Genomic DNA, 20,962 nt, shown 5'->3' with positions numbered 1-20,962 from the left:
GAAAAAGAAAACGGGAGTAAACACATGGTAGTTAACTTCATATGAATTTTCATGAGTAAATATACACACTGGTTTGATGCTTTTCAATGAGTGATCCTTGAAATTTCATTATTCAAATGCTACTATGACCAAATATGTAATTACAGAGTTGGCAAGTTTAACCTCTCTGAAGAATTTGTGTTAATGTTTCTGCTTATTTAAAACTTTAATCTAAATTAAATTTCTTTGATGTTAGGCATTGGTAATGGCATTGCTTGCTACAATTTTCTGTGTTACATCTCCTTGCTTCCTTTCTTAATAATCTTTTCACAATTTTCTATTAGCTAGGTTCTATGCATTTATTTATTGATCTTATATTCCAGGACAAAGACTTTCTGGAGCTGTTATTAAAATTCAGGATATAATAATAAGGGAGAAGTGAAGGCTGCTGTCATTGAGACTGTTTCAGGTGGTGGAAAAGGGAGGCACAAATTATATAATGTGTGAGCAGGTGAATCAGTAATAGAATATTCTTACAGAATGGTACATTCTACAAGGAAAATTACACAGTGTATGATAATAAGATACTGAGTGAGTAGGAAGGTTAGTTTTAGGTAGGATGGTCCGGAGGTGGTCTCTACAGAGAACATTTGACCTGACATCAGCTTGGGGAAGGTCTAAGGTAGAAGTATTATAGGCCAAGAGAAAACATATAAAGAACCCAAGAAAGTACCACAGTTAGACATTTGGAATGTGGGCAAATACCAGTGGCTAGGTCATATAAATAATGTTGGAAAGACATAAAGTTCAACAAGTGTGGAAAAACAAGTGCAGGATTTATATCTTCTTTATTCTGCCTCGTTTGCTTTGTGTTTAATCATCATTAAGCATTTCCAATATAACCTCAAATTCCTGAGTTTCCACACATTAATTATTAAACATTTGCAGGAAAGCTTGCAAACTTCCTACTTTCTGTGTAGACTAATAAAATTATTATCATATTCAAATCGACAATATCTTCCCCATAATTATCTCACATTTGTCTCACATGTGAATTCAAAGCAAGGATATTGCTCAATGAAACATTTTTATTCTGAATACTTACTGTTGTCTACTTAGGAGGCCAGTAATTTTTACTCCCAGAACTGAGGTGGACTCTTACGAAGCTTCTCTCACACTGACCTTTTATTACTTTCTGCCTCTGAGCAGCAAGGCCAAATGGTGTCGCTGATAGTTTTCCTGAGGTGTTGAATCTGCAATCTATTCAGTCGTGTGTATAATGAGTTAAATTTGCCTTCAGATGCCCTGTGCTCCAAGGTCTTTACCCTGTTCAATATATAAGCTCTCTGCAATTCTTCTGTTTGCTGCTTCTATTCCTAACCTCCACATTGAATCATTTGCCCCAGTCCTTACCCCTCCATACATATCTGCAGGTTTCACTAACTTGCTGTTTATTTCTCTGCCTTGGAACATTAAAGAGTGGTGACAGACCCTGTGTGAACTGAATGTACTTTGCCACTTACATTCTATTTTGCTTCGGGATCCTCAATTGCAGTTTTCTACAAAGTATCCGTCTTTTCTGGAAAATCTAGTTAGGAGACTAGTATTTGCAAATTCTTAGTTTCCTATTCTTTAGATGGATTTGTTGTGAAGAAAGGAGTAAGAAATGCACCTCTCATCTCAAGCTCACTAAAACTTTGTTAGTATTTTTAAATTTAAATAGGGCTATTTTGGGGTCAGGGAGGAATACAGAGAAAGAGAAATGAAAGAGAGAAAAGTATCTTCCAATTGCTGATTCACTTTCTAAATCAGGGTTGGGTCAGGCCAAAACCAGGAGCCCAAGACTCTGTATGAGTAGGACAATGATTGAGCTGGCATCTCCTGCTTCCTGTGATCCCACTTAGTTGCAAACTTTATGGGAAACAGAGGAGTTTGGATTTGAACCGCTAACATTGGTATGGGATGTGGCCACCCCAAGTGACAGATTAACTGCTGTGCACAGAACTTATCCCTGAATGAAATCAGAGAATGATAAACTGAGGCTGTTTGCAGTCTGCTGGCCACATTATTGAAAAAATACAGTAAGACACCATAGCTAAGACTTAGGGGGCTTTTTGAAATGGCCTGTAGTCAGGTCCCACTTAAGAAAAGGATTGGTGTGTTTTCGTTGTTGTTGACTTTGCAGAAGACTGCCTCTAAGGCAGAACAGGTACCAGAAAAAGAGGCTAGAAAAAGGTGATAAATGAAACCTGAGGGACGTTCCTCTTAATAGACTGGGGACAGTGGCATTCTTTAGGGAAGCATTCAGAATGGAGGAGTTTACAGGAGCAAATCTTTGAATAGCAAGGGTGATGAGACCAAAGGCCACGTTGTGTTATTACCAGTTGTTGCCTTTTCTTGCATTGTGCCATTGATCCCCCCTCTGCTTTTCTGCTCCAAGCATAGAATGATCAGAAACTGAGGCAGAGGAGCTGGAATAAGGAGAAAAAAAAAGCAGTGAACAGAAACAGAAGGCATGACTGTCCTGCATGGCCATGATTTTAGATTTGAAGCAAAGCTCAGAAACAGAGGCATAATAATTTAGTGAACTTTATAGTTCTGATTGATATCTCAAACTGGACAATTTAATTACTGAACAAGAGTATTTTTGTTAACTTGAAGTCATTTAGGAATGTTTCTTATCTGAAATTGATTAGAAAGGTCACAGGAAGGATCTAGATTATCCCTAAAGGACAGGGGCTACCCATTTCCACAAGAATGTGTCTGAATGGAAATAGTTGGTCAAGATTTATTCTTATCACTTTACAGATTGTGCAGTTCTACTCTGAAAAGCTGGCATTCACCTTTTGGCTGTTAGAGGTTACTAAAATTAATGAGAAGTCCTTATAATAAAAGTGCTTGGAATCTCCTTGGAATTAGCATATTCAGCCTTCATTTGATATCTGCTTTTAGTCTTTCTGATCTGTGGAACTAAAACTCCAATTAGACTACACTCAGAATAAATAGGAAATGTAAATATCCATGTAAAGGAAAAAGGTGATAAAGGACCTCAAAGTTTGCCATCTGAAGAGCACAGGTATGGGCAATAGACATGTTTAGCCTGTCAGTTGCTGGAGAGTGTGTCAAGAGAGTTGATCTTCATCTTCATATACTGTGGAACAAAGACAGACTGCGTGAGTTTAAGGAATCAAACCAGAAGCATCCCAAGAAGCCAAGAAGGGGAATATTATAACAATCTAAGTCAGGGCTTAAATGTCTTCAGAAGTGCCTTTAAATACCAGAACTGAGTGTTCCTATGAGCACGAGCTGCTGTCTCTACATGTTTGCTAGGATGGACTGGCTGGTTGAATGCAAGGCAGGAGAGTGTGAACTCCTGCCTTGGGGAGATTCTTCTATTTCATCATCTTAGGCTTCTTTGTCAGTGTTGATATTCTGGGTGTTGATAGTGTAATCTCGAAGAAGCTCTGACCAGCAGCCTCACACCATCATACTTGTACTGTTAACACTGTAATTTTCGGGTTAGACACCTATGCTTTCATAAATAGCACTGGGCCTAACATGTTTGTGCAACTGGCAACTGAGACCAATATGGCTACTGCCTGTACTATAATTAAGTGGCTGGATTTTATTTTCTCTTCTGGTAGTGAATCCAGATGGAAACAAAAGAAAAGATGAATTCAATGTCATATCAAAAATAGAATGCTGGTCTCACACCAAGTTTTGATTTGATGCTACCAAAAATCATCTATGCACCAATGAAGCAGAAAGCCTTACATTCCTGTTAGCCTTGGCTTTGATTTAAGGTTTTTTGTTTTTATTTTTTTTTTAATCATAAGCATGCCTATTAGCCAAAATAACTGAAGGTTCTGAAATTAGATTTCTATGAAGAAGAGGTAATCTTTTATTACCCTGAGTGATAAATTAAAGGCACATGCTCATGTCTTCAATTGAGGCTTCCCCAACATTCATCCATAGGGAAAATGTGTTTGAAAGCATGGCTACATTGTTTTATCTCCAGGGAGTCGGTCTTTAAATTGAGAGTGTAATAATATTTTTATATTTACATTAAAAGTTCACCTGTCAGTATAGAGCCATAATATTTTCTCTGGCACAACAAATGGAACAGATAGGATTAATTTACTTTGTGTTTTTAAACAAGCTTTTGCTATTACTCTTTCCAAAATAAAATGTCTTTGTTTTAGTTTCTAGTTAACACCCAGTTTCTGCGCAATGCCGTTTTTACTCATTGTCTCCAGATCCTGTAATTCCTTTCTTTCTTGCAACCCGTCTACTTTGCAGATCTCAAACCTTCTTACAGTTGTAGGTGATGATCCTCCCGAGTGTTTTTACCTTCTGGGCCACTCCCTGTTGAACCCAGAGATTAGGTGTTTGTTGGAGAAGTTAAGTCCTGATAGAAACTTGAAGTTGAGTTTAACAATTCAGGAAAGCTATAATGGATTTCCAGAAGGTTAAAGATAAAGTCATCAAGCTAGAAACTCGGCTTTGTGGGATAATAACACAAAGTTGAAAAAGCATTAGTGTTAAGTAGCAAACTCATTCAACTCATGTGGTTAGGGTTAGGAACACAGAATCTGTTAAAAAATATTGTCAGTGAAGTCATTATGGTAGTATAATCGACTAACCCTCCATCTTGGGCACTGACATCCCTTATGATACTGGTTCAAGTCCGAGCAGTTCTGCTCTGCACTCAGCTCCCTGCTGATGGCCTAGGAAGGCAGTAGAGGAAGGCTTAGTCTTCATGATCCTGCACCCATGTGGGAAGAAGTACCTGGCTCTGGGTTCAGATCAGCACATCTATGGCCATAGTGGCCTTTTGGGGAGTGAACCAATGGATAGAAGATTTCTCTCTCAGTGTGTCCTTCCTCTATAAAATCTGGCTTTCAAAAAAACAATTAGAAAGAATGGACAGAACACAAGTGAGATGCTAGAGTTCCTCTGAGACACGTAAGAAAGCTATTTGAGACCTTCAAAAACTGAGACCTGAAACACTTTAAATTCCCATTTAAATCCTGTTTTTCTCATATCTGAATCTGGCTTTTTCCAAAAGTTAGTTTTTGTTTTTTTGGGTTTTTTTTTTTTTCATGTAAGTGGTAAATGTCCATGTAAAGAAAATAAGTTTCTGGGTTTCTTTTTCTTTCTTTCTTTTGAAGCCCAGTTGGTGGGTAGTATAATGCTAACATCTAAGAAAGTAAAACACTTAGTTACACTCTGCAGCAAGTCATTAACAGTTGATAACATACAGGGATCAATATTTCTTAACTTTAACAAAGCATTGAAATAACTGTGGCCCCTTTCACTATAGGAAAGGGTATTCTGTCTGTATTATAAGTGAGATTCATCCCAAGAAGTACAAGTAGTTGGCTGCCCCTCTCAAGGGATGGAGCCACCAGACTCATCTTGCATTTCAACGACACCCATATGAAGCCATCTTCCTGCACATGATAGAGGTTGGTGGTGTCCTCTAAGTAGTTATCTCAGTGGTTAGCTTAGTAGATGACCAGGCCACCTAGGTCACAGACCTGCTCTATTTCTATCTCCTTAGAATAGCCCCAATCCATGATGCCTTAGCCCATGGCATGGAGCTAGAGCCCATGGAGAAGGCCGCTCCCAAGATGTAGTTCCCTACAGTGTCTATATAGTTTAGGCCCAGGACCCTCTTATCCCAGCCGCAGATCATGGTGCCCATGAAGAAACCAGACCTTTGTACTGGTATACCATGTTGGCCAGCAGCTTGGAGGCAGCTGCCACCTAACTGTGCCCCTTATGCCAAGGCTCATAGATGCTAAATTGCCAGGCCAGTAGCAGCTCCCTAAAGTTGCAGTCTGTTGCTCCACTGGCCATGGTGCCCAGCAGGTAGAGTTTGATCCTGATCATCTTTTTCACCATCTGGGAGGTGAAGTAGGCCCCTGCTATGTCCCTGGAGTCAGCTGCCACAGTGCCCCAAGGGCAGAACTTGAAGGGCAGTGTGATGGTTCCATGGACCATTTGGATTCCCAGCTCCTCCAGGGTGCTCCAACAGGATCCAGCCAGACTCATACCATCACTGGAGTTCCCTAGACCCAGATTTAGCATATTTAGTGACACCCAAGTCCAAAAACCATGACCATGACCAAAAACCATGGCTACCACAGGTAGCCATGTCTGCAACACACTGCCCAGCACCATGTCTACTCAATACAGTTGTTTCTATTTCTTAAAAATTAACTGTTATATTAAAATTATGCCTACTTATGGTATAATTTCTCAATACTGATCTGCATTGCTTAATATTCAAATTATCAAACATGTTCCTATCCGTTCAAGCATCTTTTATGTTTTGATGTGAAAACCTTCACCATTCTCTCTTCTACCTTTAAAAAAAGTGATATGTCCTGCATTGTTTCCAGTGGTCATTTTGATCGTTTTATTTGACTTTTGGGATCTGTCTTTAGAACTACATTTAAAAGGCTGAGAAGGACAGGGAGATATCTTCTATCAACCAGTTCTCTCCCAAAAAGGCCACAACAGTCGGAACTGGGTAGGCTAAAGCCAGGAGACAGCCACTCCATCCAAGTCTAGCTGGATGGCAGGCAGTCTAATACCTGAACCACTTGGAAAGCTAGCAGTTGCTTTTCCAGGCATATTGGTAGGGAAGCACAGTTGAAGTAGAGTATCTGGAACTCCTTTCTCTCCAGTACAAGATATGGTATCCATGTGCCAGTGTGACCTGCACTGTTTCCCCAGATTCACCCTTAGAGTCCGTTATTGTTATCCGTGATGATCTTACAGTGAAACAGCACACTAGAACTTCTTTCATCTAATTATCACTTACTGCCCACTCAACCTTTCCCTGTCTCTTCTTCCCTTCACCCTCGCTATTCTTTACTATGCTGCTCTCCACTTCTGAGATCACCTCTTTACTGTATATTCCAATAAATGCTAAATATTTTTGCAATGATACTTCCCCCACTTGACAGTTATTAATCTTGTTTTACTGTAGTTAGAAGGCTGTAAATGCATTGAACTCTACTGTATCTTCATAATAAATTATTGATGTTCATCATTTTTCTCATACCACAGCCCATCTGTGCTTTACCCCTGCAGTTTTATAGAAGTAAAGGGTGTCTGTATATTAGAAGTCTATTAGGAGAATCATGATTTCCTGCTATTAAAAAGCTGTGGGCAAAATAGTTTAGCAATATGATGGTCAGTTTTTAGGTCAGTTATTAGATGCCAGAACAATGAATCCCTTTGCTGCGACATGAGTAGAACACAGCAGATGAATCTGCACATGTATGTAAGTGGTGAATTATGGAAGAATTATTCTGTTTCTCAGCAAATGAAATGCAAGTTTTGACAGGAAGATTTTACTGAGTGCATTGCCTATGTGTAGTCAACACTTATTTGACCCTAAATAGGTGGAGGTAAGAGGCACAGGCAGCACATGCGAGAAGTACTCTAAGTTATATCAGTGGTGAGGAGGAAACCCCAATGTGCTGGAACTTAAGGAAGCAGCACTGGCTAAAGGTATCAGAAATTCACAAGCAATGTAAGTGCCAAAGGATGTGGACTTGCTGGTGTAGATTCCTCTGCTTCTTGGGTTTAGGCTCAAAAAAGTTCTAGTCGTCTCAGTCATGAGCATAATGCATTATACTTTGAGCATTAGCTGTCCACCTAGCTAAGATGTATTATGAGCGTGTTCATGGTCTTAAGCTAACAGGGGGAATCAAAACATTTTAAACAATTAATTAAAAACCTTGAATGTTGTTAAAAAGCAAGCTGAAGAAAAATTCCAATTTTACTAGTACTAAATGCATGAACACATCAATGTTGTGGTGGAACGGGACAACGTTTTTAAATTACCGGTAAAAGAGAGAGGACCATCATCTTTTCAGGGCATAGGACCTCTTGAGGTTCCCAGCTGACCTTGTTCTCCACTGGAATGAAAGCAGAGCTCTCTGAAAGTGCTGTGTGCTGGCTCAGCAAGGTCTTTGTGACCCAGAAGGTAATTAGTCTGAGCCCAGGAGGATGACTGGATTCCCTGTATCTGTGTGTGAGCTTGCAACACGACACATGTTATTAATGGTCATAAAATTATCTGATCCCTTTTTAACACCAGTTTTAGCATTTGCCTCTCTGACCTCCTACAGCAGCTATTCCCACAGGCTGACCAGTGTGAGCTGGGTGAAGATGAATTCCTTTTTATTGGTTTGAAATCTATTGCCTGTTAATTTCATTGATCAAAGGGAATAAAAGATCAAAGAAAGGGGAGCCCATTACATGAAGATACAAATCATTATTACTTTCTTTAATTTTTTTGACATTAACATTAATCACTATGAATTATGGCAGAGTTCCTTGGGATGTAAAATGCAACCTGCATCACCTTTCATTTTAACACCATATTATTGCTCACCATATTATTTAAGCATGTTTTCTTTTAGCCGTTTTTACCTCATTTACAACCAGAGTGGGATAGGATCACGTCCATGTCTCTAAAGGCATGATCACATGACTCTGTGCGTGTGTCTGCCTTTGTATCAGAATGCTTAATGTTTAATATGTGACTGAGCTGTGTTCTTTCTCCACTGAGAGGTCTATAAATATTCAAAATCTATCATCAACAAGTGTGATTTTTTTTCAAAGGGGAGATATTAGAATCATGAATAATAATATAATTATGAAACAAATTCCTGTGATGTGTCTAAGAGAGACATATATTTCCTAACAAATGACTGTTTTCCAAGACAGGTTTGTAGGGACTTTTTTTTATAGAGCTAAATATGATAAGGTCAATTACAGAAATGCTTTAGGGAAGAGATTTGGGAGGAACTTCTCGCTCCTTTCTGCTTGGCACATATCTCTAGTTACAACAAATAGAGGTATCTTTACTCTGGTTGCGTAAGTTATTGGGTCCCACTTACCCTTTAAATGTCTATGTTATGTAGTCAGTTATGGTCTCCTAATGCAATATGTATCTTAAAGATAGCATTAGATATTTTCTTTTCACTCTTGTTGACAGATGTAATGCTTAAATCTGAGATAAATTATTTTGCTAAGGAATTCTACTTGGATAGTGATACAACAGTCAGTGGAATTAAACATTCCTGACTTCCAGTTTATTGATCTCCAACATAAACCTCGTTTATTCTGCAGCTAACGTGCTTCCAAATAATCCTGATTGTTTTCAAAATCAGTGAGGCTGTCTGTTTGCTTGAGCTTTAAATGAAACATCTCACCACCAAACATCAAATTTAATTTTTTTTTTAAAAAATCGTTCATCAGTACATGCTACGTGGTATGTCCTGTGCAGGAAATGGGACACTTGAAAAACTATTTCTAAACCTACTTGGTTTTTTTAAAAATTGTGTATTTTTAGCAGTGTTTATTTTGCTACAGAGACTGAGAAAGAAAAAGAAAGAAAGCTCCTTCTGCTGGTTCATTCCCTCAAAAGCCTCAAGTGGCTGGAGCTAAGGCCGAGCCAGTAGTTCCCTTGGCTAGGAGCCTGTAATTCAGTAAGAGTCTCACACGTGGGTGACAGGAACTCAGCTATGTGAGCCATTGTCTGCTGCCTCCGCGGATCTGCACAAGCAGGAAGCTACAATCAGGAATGGCATGGAGACATAAATCCAGGCACTCCGATAAGGAATGGGAGTGCCTCAGCCAGCATCTTAACCACTAGACCAAAGGTCCTTCCCTGCAAAGATGGCTTTTGATTTCAAAGTTTAGTGAGGTATACAGACTCATGTGAGCATAATGGTAGAAACTGTTTGCAAGTAGCAGATATGGTCAGGGAGTGGAGTGTCTAGTTCTGCCTGGGAAAGAACAAACATTGATGGAAATGATCATTCTTGCCTGTGTGAGGTATAGACGATGAAATGGATGTTTTCTTCTCTTGGTAACAGAAGGCATTCAGAGTGATAAAAAAAAAAAAGGGAACTTTGTCTGCAAATATTCTGAGCCTTGAAAAATTACAGTGTGCACAGGGATCTTGAGTATTCAGGGAAAATGAGCATTGCCATGCACTTGATGAACCTAGGGGTTTGGAGATGGAGACAGTGACCGAATCTTACAAAATATGTCTAAAGAATGTGATGGTGCAAAGTCAGTGAATGGTTTGTATGTGTATGACATGTTATGTTTTAGATATCTTATCCTACTCATTTGGCCCGAATGTGTAGTTTGAGCCAGGCCCCAAGCCCAGGAGGGGAGAATTGCAGGATTGGTGGACTGACCATCGATTGCATGTGTTAGAACTGGGCCTCTTCAGTGGATAAGATGGAACAGTGGGTGGTATGCACAGATGCAGATGGAAGATGTGGCAGTCCACTGACATCTGCAAGGACATCTAATACCATAAGAGAGGAAGGAGGGCAGAACAAATTGGACAACTACACCAAAAGCCTAAAGTGGCTGGAACTAAGGCCAAGCCACTAGTTCACTAGCCTTGGCCAAGCATTGACAGCAAATATCTGGGCAAATGCAGAGTCTAATGTGGACTGTGTCAGCCAATGGAACTTGGAAGGATTTCCTCATCCTTGGATCAGTGAAATCAACAGCATTTCAGAATTATTGAAGCCACTTAAGCAGAACCCTTGGAATGTGTTCCACATGGGAGACCCTGGGTTGATATCAGGTGGCTGTTCCCCATCCCCAGGTACTGGGGCAGTTGGGAGGCTGGGTGTGACTTCTTCACTGATCCCCCTCCTTTCCCCAAATATAGAAAGACAAAAAAGAAATTTAGAAACAATGCTCTCACCCACTTTCCCCTAACCCTCTATCCTTCCTAACCTGAGCAACTATGTAAATATCTTAAATTTTTTCTAAAAAAGGACATTTTATACTAAGAATACAGAAGAGGATTTATTATTAGAGTTAGCAGAAGACAGAAAACTTGGAACAAGCACTGTGGTATAGTGAGTTACGCAATTCCCTATGGGTACCAGTTCAGCTGCTCCACTTCCAATCCAGCTCCCAGCAGTGGAAGATGGCCCATGCCCTTGGGCACTTGCACACATGCATGAGACCAACAAGAAGCTCCTGGATGATGGCTTTGGGCTGGTCCTGCCCCACAATTATGACCACTGGGTAGTGAACCAATGCATGGAAGATTCTCTGTCTCTGTCTCTCTCTCTCTCTCTCTCTCTCTCTCTCTCTCTCTCGTGTGTGTGTCTTCCTTTCTCTTTGTAACTCTTTCAAATAAAGATAAAACAAATGCTAAAGTAACAAGGAATCTAAGCCACAGAATTGGCCTGGTAAAGGTTGCGCAGGCCTAAATTGAAGCAGAGTCAGTCATCCCTTGAAAAGGATTTGGCAGCTTGAAGAGCAGTTTAGATATGGAATAAGGAAACAAGAGAGGCTGTCATGGAGATGAAAGCTCCTAGTGTGACTAAAGGGTTTGATTTGTGTGAATGTACTATATGGGAAATGAGTCTGGGCTCAGTGTTGAGTGTGCTCAGTTTGATGTTTCAATGTGGTCCCTTATGGTCATCCAATGAAATGTATGATTGTAGCATGCAGATGAGAATTTGAGTTGTTAATATGGGTAAAGGAATTACCAATGTACACAATGTCAGTTAAGTCTGTAGGTGACAGTGGCCCTCTAGAGAATGTAAACAGAGTGAAGAGAAAACAATGAGCCAGAGTGAATACTAAATGCCCAGAACATTTATGAGTCACATCAAGAAAGAAGCACTGAGTAGAAGCTTGCTGCCAATAGGCTGACTCTTCAGATAATAAGGGTGTCCTGTTTGGACTCAGGTTGTGGTAAGATGGGTCCTGTATGATTCCACTTATTTTTTTTTTCTGTTAGTACAACACAGGTGGCTTTAACAGAGGCCTTTTCTGGCATACTAGGGAAGATTCCTACTTGTAGTGGCAATAGAGGAGATGGGCAAAGCAAAATGTAGACAACTTGGCCAGCAGAAAGAAATGAAGGTCCAGAGAAGTGTAAGGATCAAGCAGTGGGTTTGGGAAGGTGGGGTAGAGAGGAGCATCTTTCAAAACTAATGGGGGGAAAGACAATAGAAGGGAGAAAGTGAAACTGGAGGAAACAGCTCCTAAACGAAATGTGATTAACAACACTGTTGGACAGCTGCCTTTGCCAAAGCAGAGTGCTTTCAAGACGAAGATACATTTGATCCACAGAATGGCTATTACCCCCAAAATTACCCCTGCATTATTCTGCCTTAATCATGCCATGCTAACTATGTCATCTTGGGCAAGTTTTATTGTGTCTGCACCCCTCAGTTTTCTCTTCTATACCACTGCGACATTAATCATCTATATTGTATTGATATATACAGAATAAGTGAGATACAGCCAAAAACAGTCTCCAAGTCTAAAACATTGTAAATGATGAACAAAGATAAGTGTTTTTAATTACTGGCTGAAGAGCTATCTCATTCCTATAACTTGCATTTTTTTCCCCCTATGGGTGTAAGTTTTGTACATTCCAGTGTTCCACCTTCAGCTTTCTTGGCACCTGCCATAGTGGATTCTGTAATGGTTGTTTAGACTTGAACATCACTTTTTTATAGATGGAATCTTAGTTTCTTATGCCTAGGATTCTACATTGTTCAAAGGATAAGCACTGGTAGTCGGTCATTAACAAGCTGTCACTTTCCCCTATTCTGCTCGCTCAGCTGGCTTGCATTCAGCAACCCTCAACCAAGCAAAGGCTAGGTTCCTTTGCTGAGAGAGACCTGTCTGTCTGTGGATTGTATACAGAGGAAAAGCAACTGAACATAGGGAACACATTGTGCACTCTGGAAGATTGAGCATTGCATGGTTCTTCATTTGTGCGTGACGATAATTAGTAATGGTAGGCGGATGAGAGAAAAGAGAAAAACCATCACTTTGTTGAATCAATTTCTGCAAGATGAAAAGATCAATTGCCTTTTGCATGATATTCCATTGTGTTGCTTAGTCCCGATGTCAAAATCTGTCTGAAAATATACCAGAAGGGTCACTGAATGTCTTGTTTCTGAGGACACAGAGCAAGACAATAGCACATTAAGAAGTTACTGGAGGGAGGGATAAGTGGTCACCTTCCAACTAATAGTCATTTAGAGAACAACTGCGTGTGTCGCCCTGTCACCTTTCCCCATGCCCATCTACACACAAATAAACACTCCAACAGGGTCTGATGGGATTCCCTTTTTATTCAAATATTTCATTTATTTCCATGTTGAAAAAAGCTTGTGATTTATTAGTCCATTTAAAACCCATTAAAGAACTACTTGCTTTGATTAAATGCCACCATTTTAAAGGTTAATCAGTGTCATTTTTTATATTTAAAACTTAAAGCTACAGTGCTTCTTGCTTACTGAAAATTATTATAGAAAATGGAGTAGGGACAGTTGTTGAAATGCATGTCTACTAAAAGTGTGGGGTAAATACAGTGTGAATCATTAATTGGTTGGATCCTATGGGTCAGTACACTCCTAATCATATAAATTTTTCTTAGTCCTGGCACCCAAAAGGTCATTATGAGTGCATCCTCACTTATAATTTCCTCTTTGTGCCTCTGTGATAAGTAAGCCGAAGTGTACCCCTTTCATTGCACCTTGATTTCTTGCCCCAAAGTGGAAAGGTGTGCTCAGTAAATGGTCCATTATGTTGTTTTTCTTTATGCTTGCTTCATGACAATGTTTCAAATTCTCTTTTTTATTTTCTTATTTCTTCTATTTTATTTGTTTGTCACTGGAAGTAATATCAAAACACCACAGACAAGGCTAGAATTATATCTGACTACCCCCTGAACACCTCTAAATCTGGGTTCCTCTTTGCTACTGGTTTCAGTTCAGTAAATATGAGAATTCTTCAAAAATTTCACAGAAAAACCATGGTATAGAGATTTACACAGGAATTAAACAGATTTTTTCCACCAAAATAGCTTCATCTTTTATTTCACTTCGCCATGATCTTGGAGAAGAAGCATGTGGAATGTGGACTACATGCAAGGCAGTTTCAGAGGACACATCTTGCTAACTCAGTTCTAAAGAGGCTAGTTTATGGTTATTGCAGACACAATAATCACCTTTGATAAAATTCTCTGTTGAAGTGGATCTCAGTAACTTCACTGGTGGCTATCATACTATTACGAGTTAACTGTGGGAGTTAATTATGTGGCGGTATTCCTTATTATGGTTGCTTGTTATTGGCTTCTCTGGGAGCAACATCAGGAAACAAGCACCTTTGTTTTCAAATGATGCACACAAGCTAGTGTTGGATAACTTATTCTTTGTCAGTGGGAGAAGTGGAAAGAATTCTCTGGTTACAACACACAAATGAAAACCCTGTGTATCTGTAGTTTGTTCTTCTGTGTAAAACGTATTGAAGAAGTCATACCACTGTCATATTGCCATGCCAACTGATTTTGCCACAGGTAGAAGAATTCAATCAGAGATTTTTAAAAATCTAGATGAATTTAATCTCTGTTCATGAATAATTAGCTGGCTGTAATTCCCTTGTTTACCCAGTAATTATGGTTTTAAAATCTGTTTGGGTTAGCATTTAGCATTTCTCCATCCAAGGGAATCATAACATTGATGGAATAGCTATCAGCCCTTTCTTATGAGCTAAAGTAATTAAAAAATCTTTATTATTCTCTGTATGATAGTAACCTATAATAAATTTGGAATGAAATGTTCAAATATTGACTATCAAAGCAGTGTCCTTCTGCTTCTCTAAATAAGAAGGGGAAAAGCATCAAAGGGTTTTAAAAAGCTTTAAAGAAACTCATGATTTCATAATCATACAATGGTAGAAAGATATGTAAGTGACTTGGTCACACCACAAGTATATACAACCAACCACAGAATTATGTGTGTGCGATGCCAATAGTAAACAGATCTGCAGAAATGAACTTGGAATTCTAAGATCTCAAGGGTATCTTCAAAGTGTGATATTTTAATTTGTTATTTAATACTGTTATGTTCTCATTACATTAAACCAGGAAATCTGTCTTTTAAAAAATATGCGCTATCTCAACAGTGTATATATAGGGAGCAAGCACTGTAAAAGTATTGCTTCTAAACATAATGTCAATATATATGACCTTTTATCTTGAATTATTTTCTTTTAAAAAAAGTTTTATTTTTTTGGAAAGAGAGACAGAAAGATCTTCTATCTATTTATTCACTCCTCAAAGTGGCTGGAACAGACAGAGCTAAACTGATCCAAAGACAGGAGCCTGGAACAACTTCTGAATCTCCCACATGGGTACAGGGTCCCAAGGCTTTGGGCTGTCCTCTGTTGCATTTCCAGGCCACAAGCAGGGAGCTGGAAGGGAAGTGGAGCAGCCAGGATACAAACTGGTGTCCACACGGATTCCCAGAGCACGCAAGGAGAGGACTTTAGCTACTAGGCTACCGTGCCAAGCCCTTTGAGTTATTTTCTAAGAGAAGTATACTACTACTATACGGTGGAAAGTAAAAAAAAAATCCTTGTGAGCATACAAAACTGTTGTACTAGAAGTTGTGTAGAAATATTCAGTAATTTTAATAAAGCTGTTACACTGAGTGAGATGCTTCAATTTAGTGAAAAAACAAAACCTCATTACAGCTATTTAAAATGTGCAAGTGGGGATGGCGGAGCAGAGCTAGAGGTTCTCACCAGGTATTGTGCAAATAGTGTGCTTCTCTGTTGCTTAAGAATCACAATGTTGCAGCTACACAATTATATAGTAACTGTTGACCTTGTAATTACACTGTAAGTACCTGTAGTGACAAGATAAATGCATGGTTATTTCAGTCTTTTAAGCTATAGGGCTATCATGCGACCCTTACAATGTAAGCAACATAGTAATTTATTTGTAGAGTAAATTGTGCCTACCTACAAGTAATACCCACACATATGCCTGGGTTTCTGCGAGGATCCATAAAATATGGCGAGTCAGTGCCCTTTAGGCACCTTTATTAAAACAACACAAAATTCACATGTATCTGTTTTGCTAGGATGCTTTAAGTTATTTGCCCAACATTTTATTGGTTTTGTAACTATTTTGTTAGAGTTTCCTAGTCTCTATGTAACCAAAGTTTTAAGTGAAATATTTTAATTGATAATTATATTTCTTCACAATAGTAAGCAGTAATGTGCTTTGTCAGTAGGGAGTCCTCATAGCTTTCAAGATGCATTCTCTTGAAATACAGCCATTTACAAAAGAACTTCACATTCATCAAACTATATTTAGTTTCATAAAACATTAAGTAAAAGTCTTTATATCCGATTGCGGTAGAAAGGAAATAATAGTTGTAGAAGAGTCTAAAAAACAAAAATGCTTATGTAATGTAACCAATAATGGTAGCAATTACTGTTTATTGAATACTTATCAAGCCCTTAAAGCATAGGCTGTATACTCCTAATTGTACAGTGTTTGCTCATATTTGCGTTTCAGTATAGTCAACACTTTCGTGACAACTGGGTTTTAGCCAAGCATCAGGGTGAATTCCTTTTCCATCATTTATTCCTTCAAAATAATTTTGTTTTAGTGTCTCCATTGTGCCAGGTATTATGATAGATAGCCCATGGGGACATAGTTCTAATTTGAGAGAAAATGGATAACGTACTTAAATCTGTGGTGTCAAATTAATAGTGAGCACCAGATATAATGGAAACAAAGTTGTCAGTACTGAAGGTGAAGGAGGGTTGTGACGTAGTGTGAGTCTTCCAACTTGAGGGCATAGTATATGTGAAGCTACCTAGTATTATAGAACCAAAGAGTAGAAGCCACAATGGCTGGAACTTAAGAATTTGGAGGGTAGAGGGAATGCGGCAGAACACACCCATTGCAACTTGAGCATCCTTTTTGTAGTGTGGGTAGAAACTCTTCCCTCTGCTCTCTGGAAGTTGATGATAAACTCTCTGTCATAACTGGCAGGAGGCAGAGCAACAGGAGAAACCTTTATTTAATTGTGCACATATGTACAGGAATGCCAAAAAAAAAAAAGAGGAGACTGGAATAAGTTTCAAATGATTTAAGTTTACATTGCCTCCAGAGCTATAGAGATCAAAAGGAGCTTAGGGCATCTTGGGGAGTATTGCGTGATGAATCCAAGTTGCTGGGGCATTGAAGTGTTCTGGCAAAGCCTTCAGAAGAATGAGTCTCCCCTGATTTTCTAGTCCCTTCTCTTGTGATGCAAGTTAAGCTCTCTTGGTTGAGGGGACTTTTTGGTAAGGAATTCATGACAAGTGAATTTTTTTTAAGATCAACATGTCTTTCACCAGATAAAGGAAGTTCAAAGAGTTGGTCCCTCTCCAAAAGCCCTCAGCCTGAAGTAACTAACGTATTTAAGCAGTAAATTTGGAATGATGTCTCATCATTTTCTTCAGTAAGAATTTTAGATTCCATCAAAGAGACAATGAAAAATCACTGCGGAGTTTCAACAGTAAAGTAAAAGGTTACCTGGTGAACAATACATGATGGCGAGGCCAGACTACCCTAGAGAGACTATTGCTGAGGCTGTGGCAGTAGTCCAGCTTAGAGAAGGGCTGCTGCCCAGAATCCAACACTTCGGTCAGCAGAGACTCTTCCCATGATCCTTATGCACAGGCCTTCCTCCTGGAGGATTAGCATTCACTGCCCTTAGTAAACATTACAGCTTTCTCCAGTTCCAGGATGCATGCAAAATGAATAGACACAGCAGGGTAGTCTGCAACTATTAATTGGACAAGAGTTAGCAGGTAAGCCATCTATCTCATGTTAAAGTTTGTGCTATAGGTAGGAGTTACTCAGCCTGAAGGTGGTTTCAGCTCTTGATACTTCATGCTACTTCAGTCTTCCTCGGAATAATGCAATCAATAAGCCAGTGGCAGTTTCCTCTTGTGGCCTCTCAATGGATATGTTTCCTCTAACCAATGCAGAGTTTTCAGATGGTATATCTGTTCCCTTTTGGCAAGATCTTGCAAGGGAACCTTCCTATGAGAGACTATATATGAGAACTACTTTAAAGGGTTTATGGAGAGCTCAATTGGGACTGTTTTTCTTAGCACATCAGTTTGTATGATCAGGGGGAAAAGGAAAAAAAAAAGCAAAAGGCAAACTTTTGTTTGAATTCAAATGCCATCTTTGCCTGTGCTACATTTATTTTTATTTCCTCTCTGACAAGGAATGTTAACTTTCCAGGAAAACTCAACTTCTCTAAAGAGAACAGCCAAGACAAACAATTTTTTTAAGGTGTGATTTTCCTGGAGGCTGTGATTTTATCATTTGGAACAAATGGTGGGTTGGGGAAAAAAAAAACTTGGAATGTGTATCACATTTAGTAGGACATCAGCTTGAGTCCTGCTTTGGCTATTGTGACTATAGAGGTTTTCAGTACTTTGCCTCACACAAGACTCTGATGTGAAACAAAATGAGAAATTTCATTTATATTCTCTATGGGTCAGAGCTGCAGGAATTGGAGAAGGTGACAGAAACTTCCCCTTGCTCTCAGCATAGTCTAGACAGATGTTGTCCCTAAAAATATTTCCAATGACAGCTTCTTACATTTGGTGCAAGGCAGGTTTGCTGAAATGGAATCAGCCTTTTCCTTTTCTGAAAAGATTTCTGTGTTACAGTAGACTATTCTCAAACTTCTTGAAATCCCAGGTAGTCAACTGTGCACTTTAAATGGTTGAATTTCTTGATTCCCCCCCCCACCCCCTGCCCATCTCCATGCCATATTGCTAATCAAATCAGTGTTTACTTTTAGTTTCCAACTCATTTAAATTTCTCTAGTCCCCATGTGTCAAGAAAAAAATCTTTATTCTTTTTAAAGAATTTTGTTTTGTGTTTGACAGGCACAAACACAGAGAGAGAAAAAGAGGAAGAGAGATTGTCTTCTGTCCAGTGCTTTGCTGCCCAAATGTGTACACTGTTAGGGCCAGACCAGGCCAGTGCCAGGAACCTTGAGCCAGGAGCCAGCAGCTCATTCTTTGTCTCCTAGGTGGGTGGCGTTGGGCTAACATTCAGATCATTCTCTGTTGCCTTCTCAAGTGCATGACCAGAGGCTGGATGGGAAACAGTCTAGCCAGGATCCCAATCACAGCTCTGCCACTATTTAAAATGGTTTATGTTGCATTGCTACAACCTCTACCCTGTTTTTATTTTTCTGACGGTCCTTTGATTTTTAATGTGAGTTTTCCTTCTTGTGTTATTTATTGTGGTTCTAATTTTTTATTTTATTACTTTTAGTTTATTTGATAGAGGGGAAGAGAGAAAAATTGCTGGCTAGAATTTGTCTGGATCAAAGTTGGAGATGGGAACAGAATCTAGGTCTCCCATCTCTTTGTAAGAACTCAGCAACTTGAGCCACCACGTGCTGCCTGCTCTGGGTCCACATTAGCTAGAAACCACAGAGAAGAATCAAACCCAAGCGCTCCATCATGGAGCATGGGTGTCTTAACCAACAGGTGTTTTTGTGCACTTAAATTTCAAAAGAAATCTGTTGCTTTTTACATTTTGTGACACGCACTACTAGCAGGTAAAGCTCTTTATGTTCTCTGAATGTAATGACAACACATGAAGCTCATTTGAACTTGGTATTTTTGCCTTTTTAGCCCAATCTTGTGGTTTAAGAACCACAAACTATATCAATAATGACTACTTAGAAAATAGTGTAGGCGGAATGGAGAACACCTCACAAATGTAATTGCACTATCGTTTATGATGATGTGACACCTTGAATTTTATCCAATACTTCAGCTTTCCTTATTCCCTGAACTTTTACCGTTAATGATATTCAAGCTGCAAAAAAAGGTTGAAATGCCAACATCATATTCAAAGACAAATTTACATTTCATTCCCAACACTGTAATTTAATAAAACTTTTATGGTGTTATGGGTACTTAATTATGCTCAAAGCTGAGCTGGAATTTAACATCATTTCTCTCACAGAGAGGATTTGGTGAGATTTTATTTTAAAGGGTCCTTTGTGAGAGCAATGTTGTGGGTAAGATACCAAATATGTTGCTCTTGAAGAACACATTGCAAAAGCAGTGTATAACTAAAATCGTGTTCCTTTTTCCCTTAGACACTGAGGTAAGTCATTTGAATCATTCGAATGGATTGGGTTACTGGACTGTCATGCTTAGAGTTAGTAAGCTGTGTCAGGATTGCTGCATTTGTGAAGTTGACATTGTAAGTAAAAATAGGGACTTTCTAGCATTTATACTTATACACTATTTTATTCTCCTTGGCACTCTTCAAGACTTCTCTCCTTTTTTGTTTGCTTCCTTACCCCCTCTCATTGTCTATCCAAAGTTTAATCAATAAAATGAGAGTTCCTGATTGCTTAAAATTGCCCAACTCCTCCTTCCGTGTTGACTGAACCTGGTTCAAAGCACCATTTACAGTCTCCTGCGTGGCTTCACTTGCTTTAATTGGCCTGCTGGGCATCTCTTACAAATCCCAATCCTCTGGACAGACCCATCAGTCCAATGCTTTTGCTTCATGCTGGTCTGGCTGCTACAAGTCTTTGTTGCCTTGGCGCTTCACCTGGACTGTATGCTGCCTGTTTCCTGTATAGTTGTATTTTTTTTTCCCATTTAGGCTTTCTTCAATATGTTTTTTTTTCCTTTTCTTATGTGTCACATTATATTTGGGTTTACAAGGATTTTTTGTCTCATACACATGGGATTAATGTGTACTAACTTTGTTAGCTCTGTATTAACTTCCCAGCTTCTTTTAAAAAGACTCTCCATTTAACTCATCTCCTGAAGTACTTACACAGTGTCTGCTGCTGACTGGGAGCTTAATCAATATTTGTGGAATGAACAGATTCACTAGTGGAGCAGCTGTTTGTATCTGCTGATTAAAGAAACTGCCTCTGAGTCAGTTTTATTTATTGCTTCAATTTAAACTCGTTATAAACCCCAAAATATCATCTGTAAAGATTATGTCTATTCCTAAGCATGAACTCTTGCACCATTAAAAGCTCCTAATTATTTTGAACTATATACTTTTCAATCCACTTTACAAATAGAGCATTGATTTTGTGCT

The 20,962-nt window shown here is 39.0% G+C and overlaps 1 pseudogene; it reads right to left on the bottom strand.

Moving 5' to 3' along the window:
• Positions 1-5,486: 5,486 nt before the first annotated feature.
• On the bottom strand, positions 5,487-6,165 carry LOC121152273 (annotated as a pseudogene).
• Positions 6,166-20,962: the final 14,797 nt, after the last annotated feature.

Source organism: Ochotona curzoniae, unplaced genomic scaffold, assembly GCF_017591425.1.
Source record: "Ochotona curzoniae isolate NIBS_2020 unplaced genomic scaffold, NIBS_Ocur_1.0 contig_1, whole genome shotgun sequence".
In the NCBI taxonomy this organism is placed as follows: Eukaryota; Metazoa; Chordata; class Mammalia; order Lagomorpha; family Ochotonidae; genus Ochotona; species Ochotona curzoniae.
The sequence above is the reverse complement of the archived record's forward strand: the minus strand, read 5'-3'. Positions and strand labels throughout refer to the sequence as shown.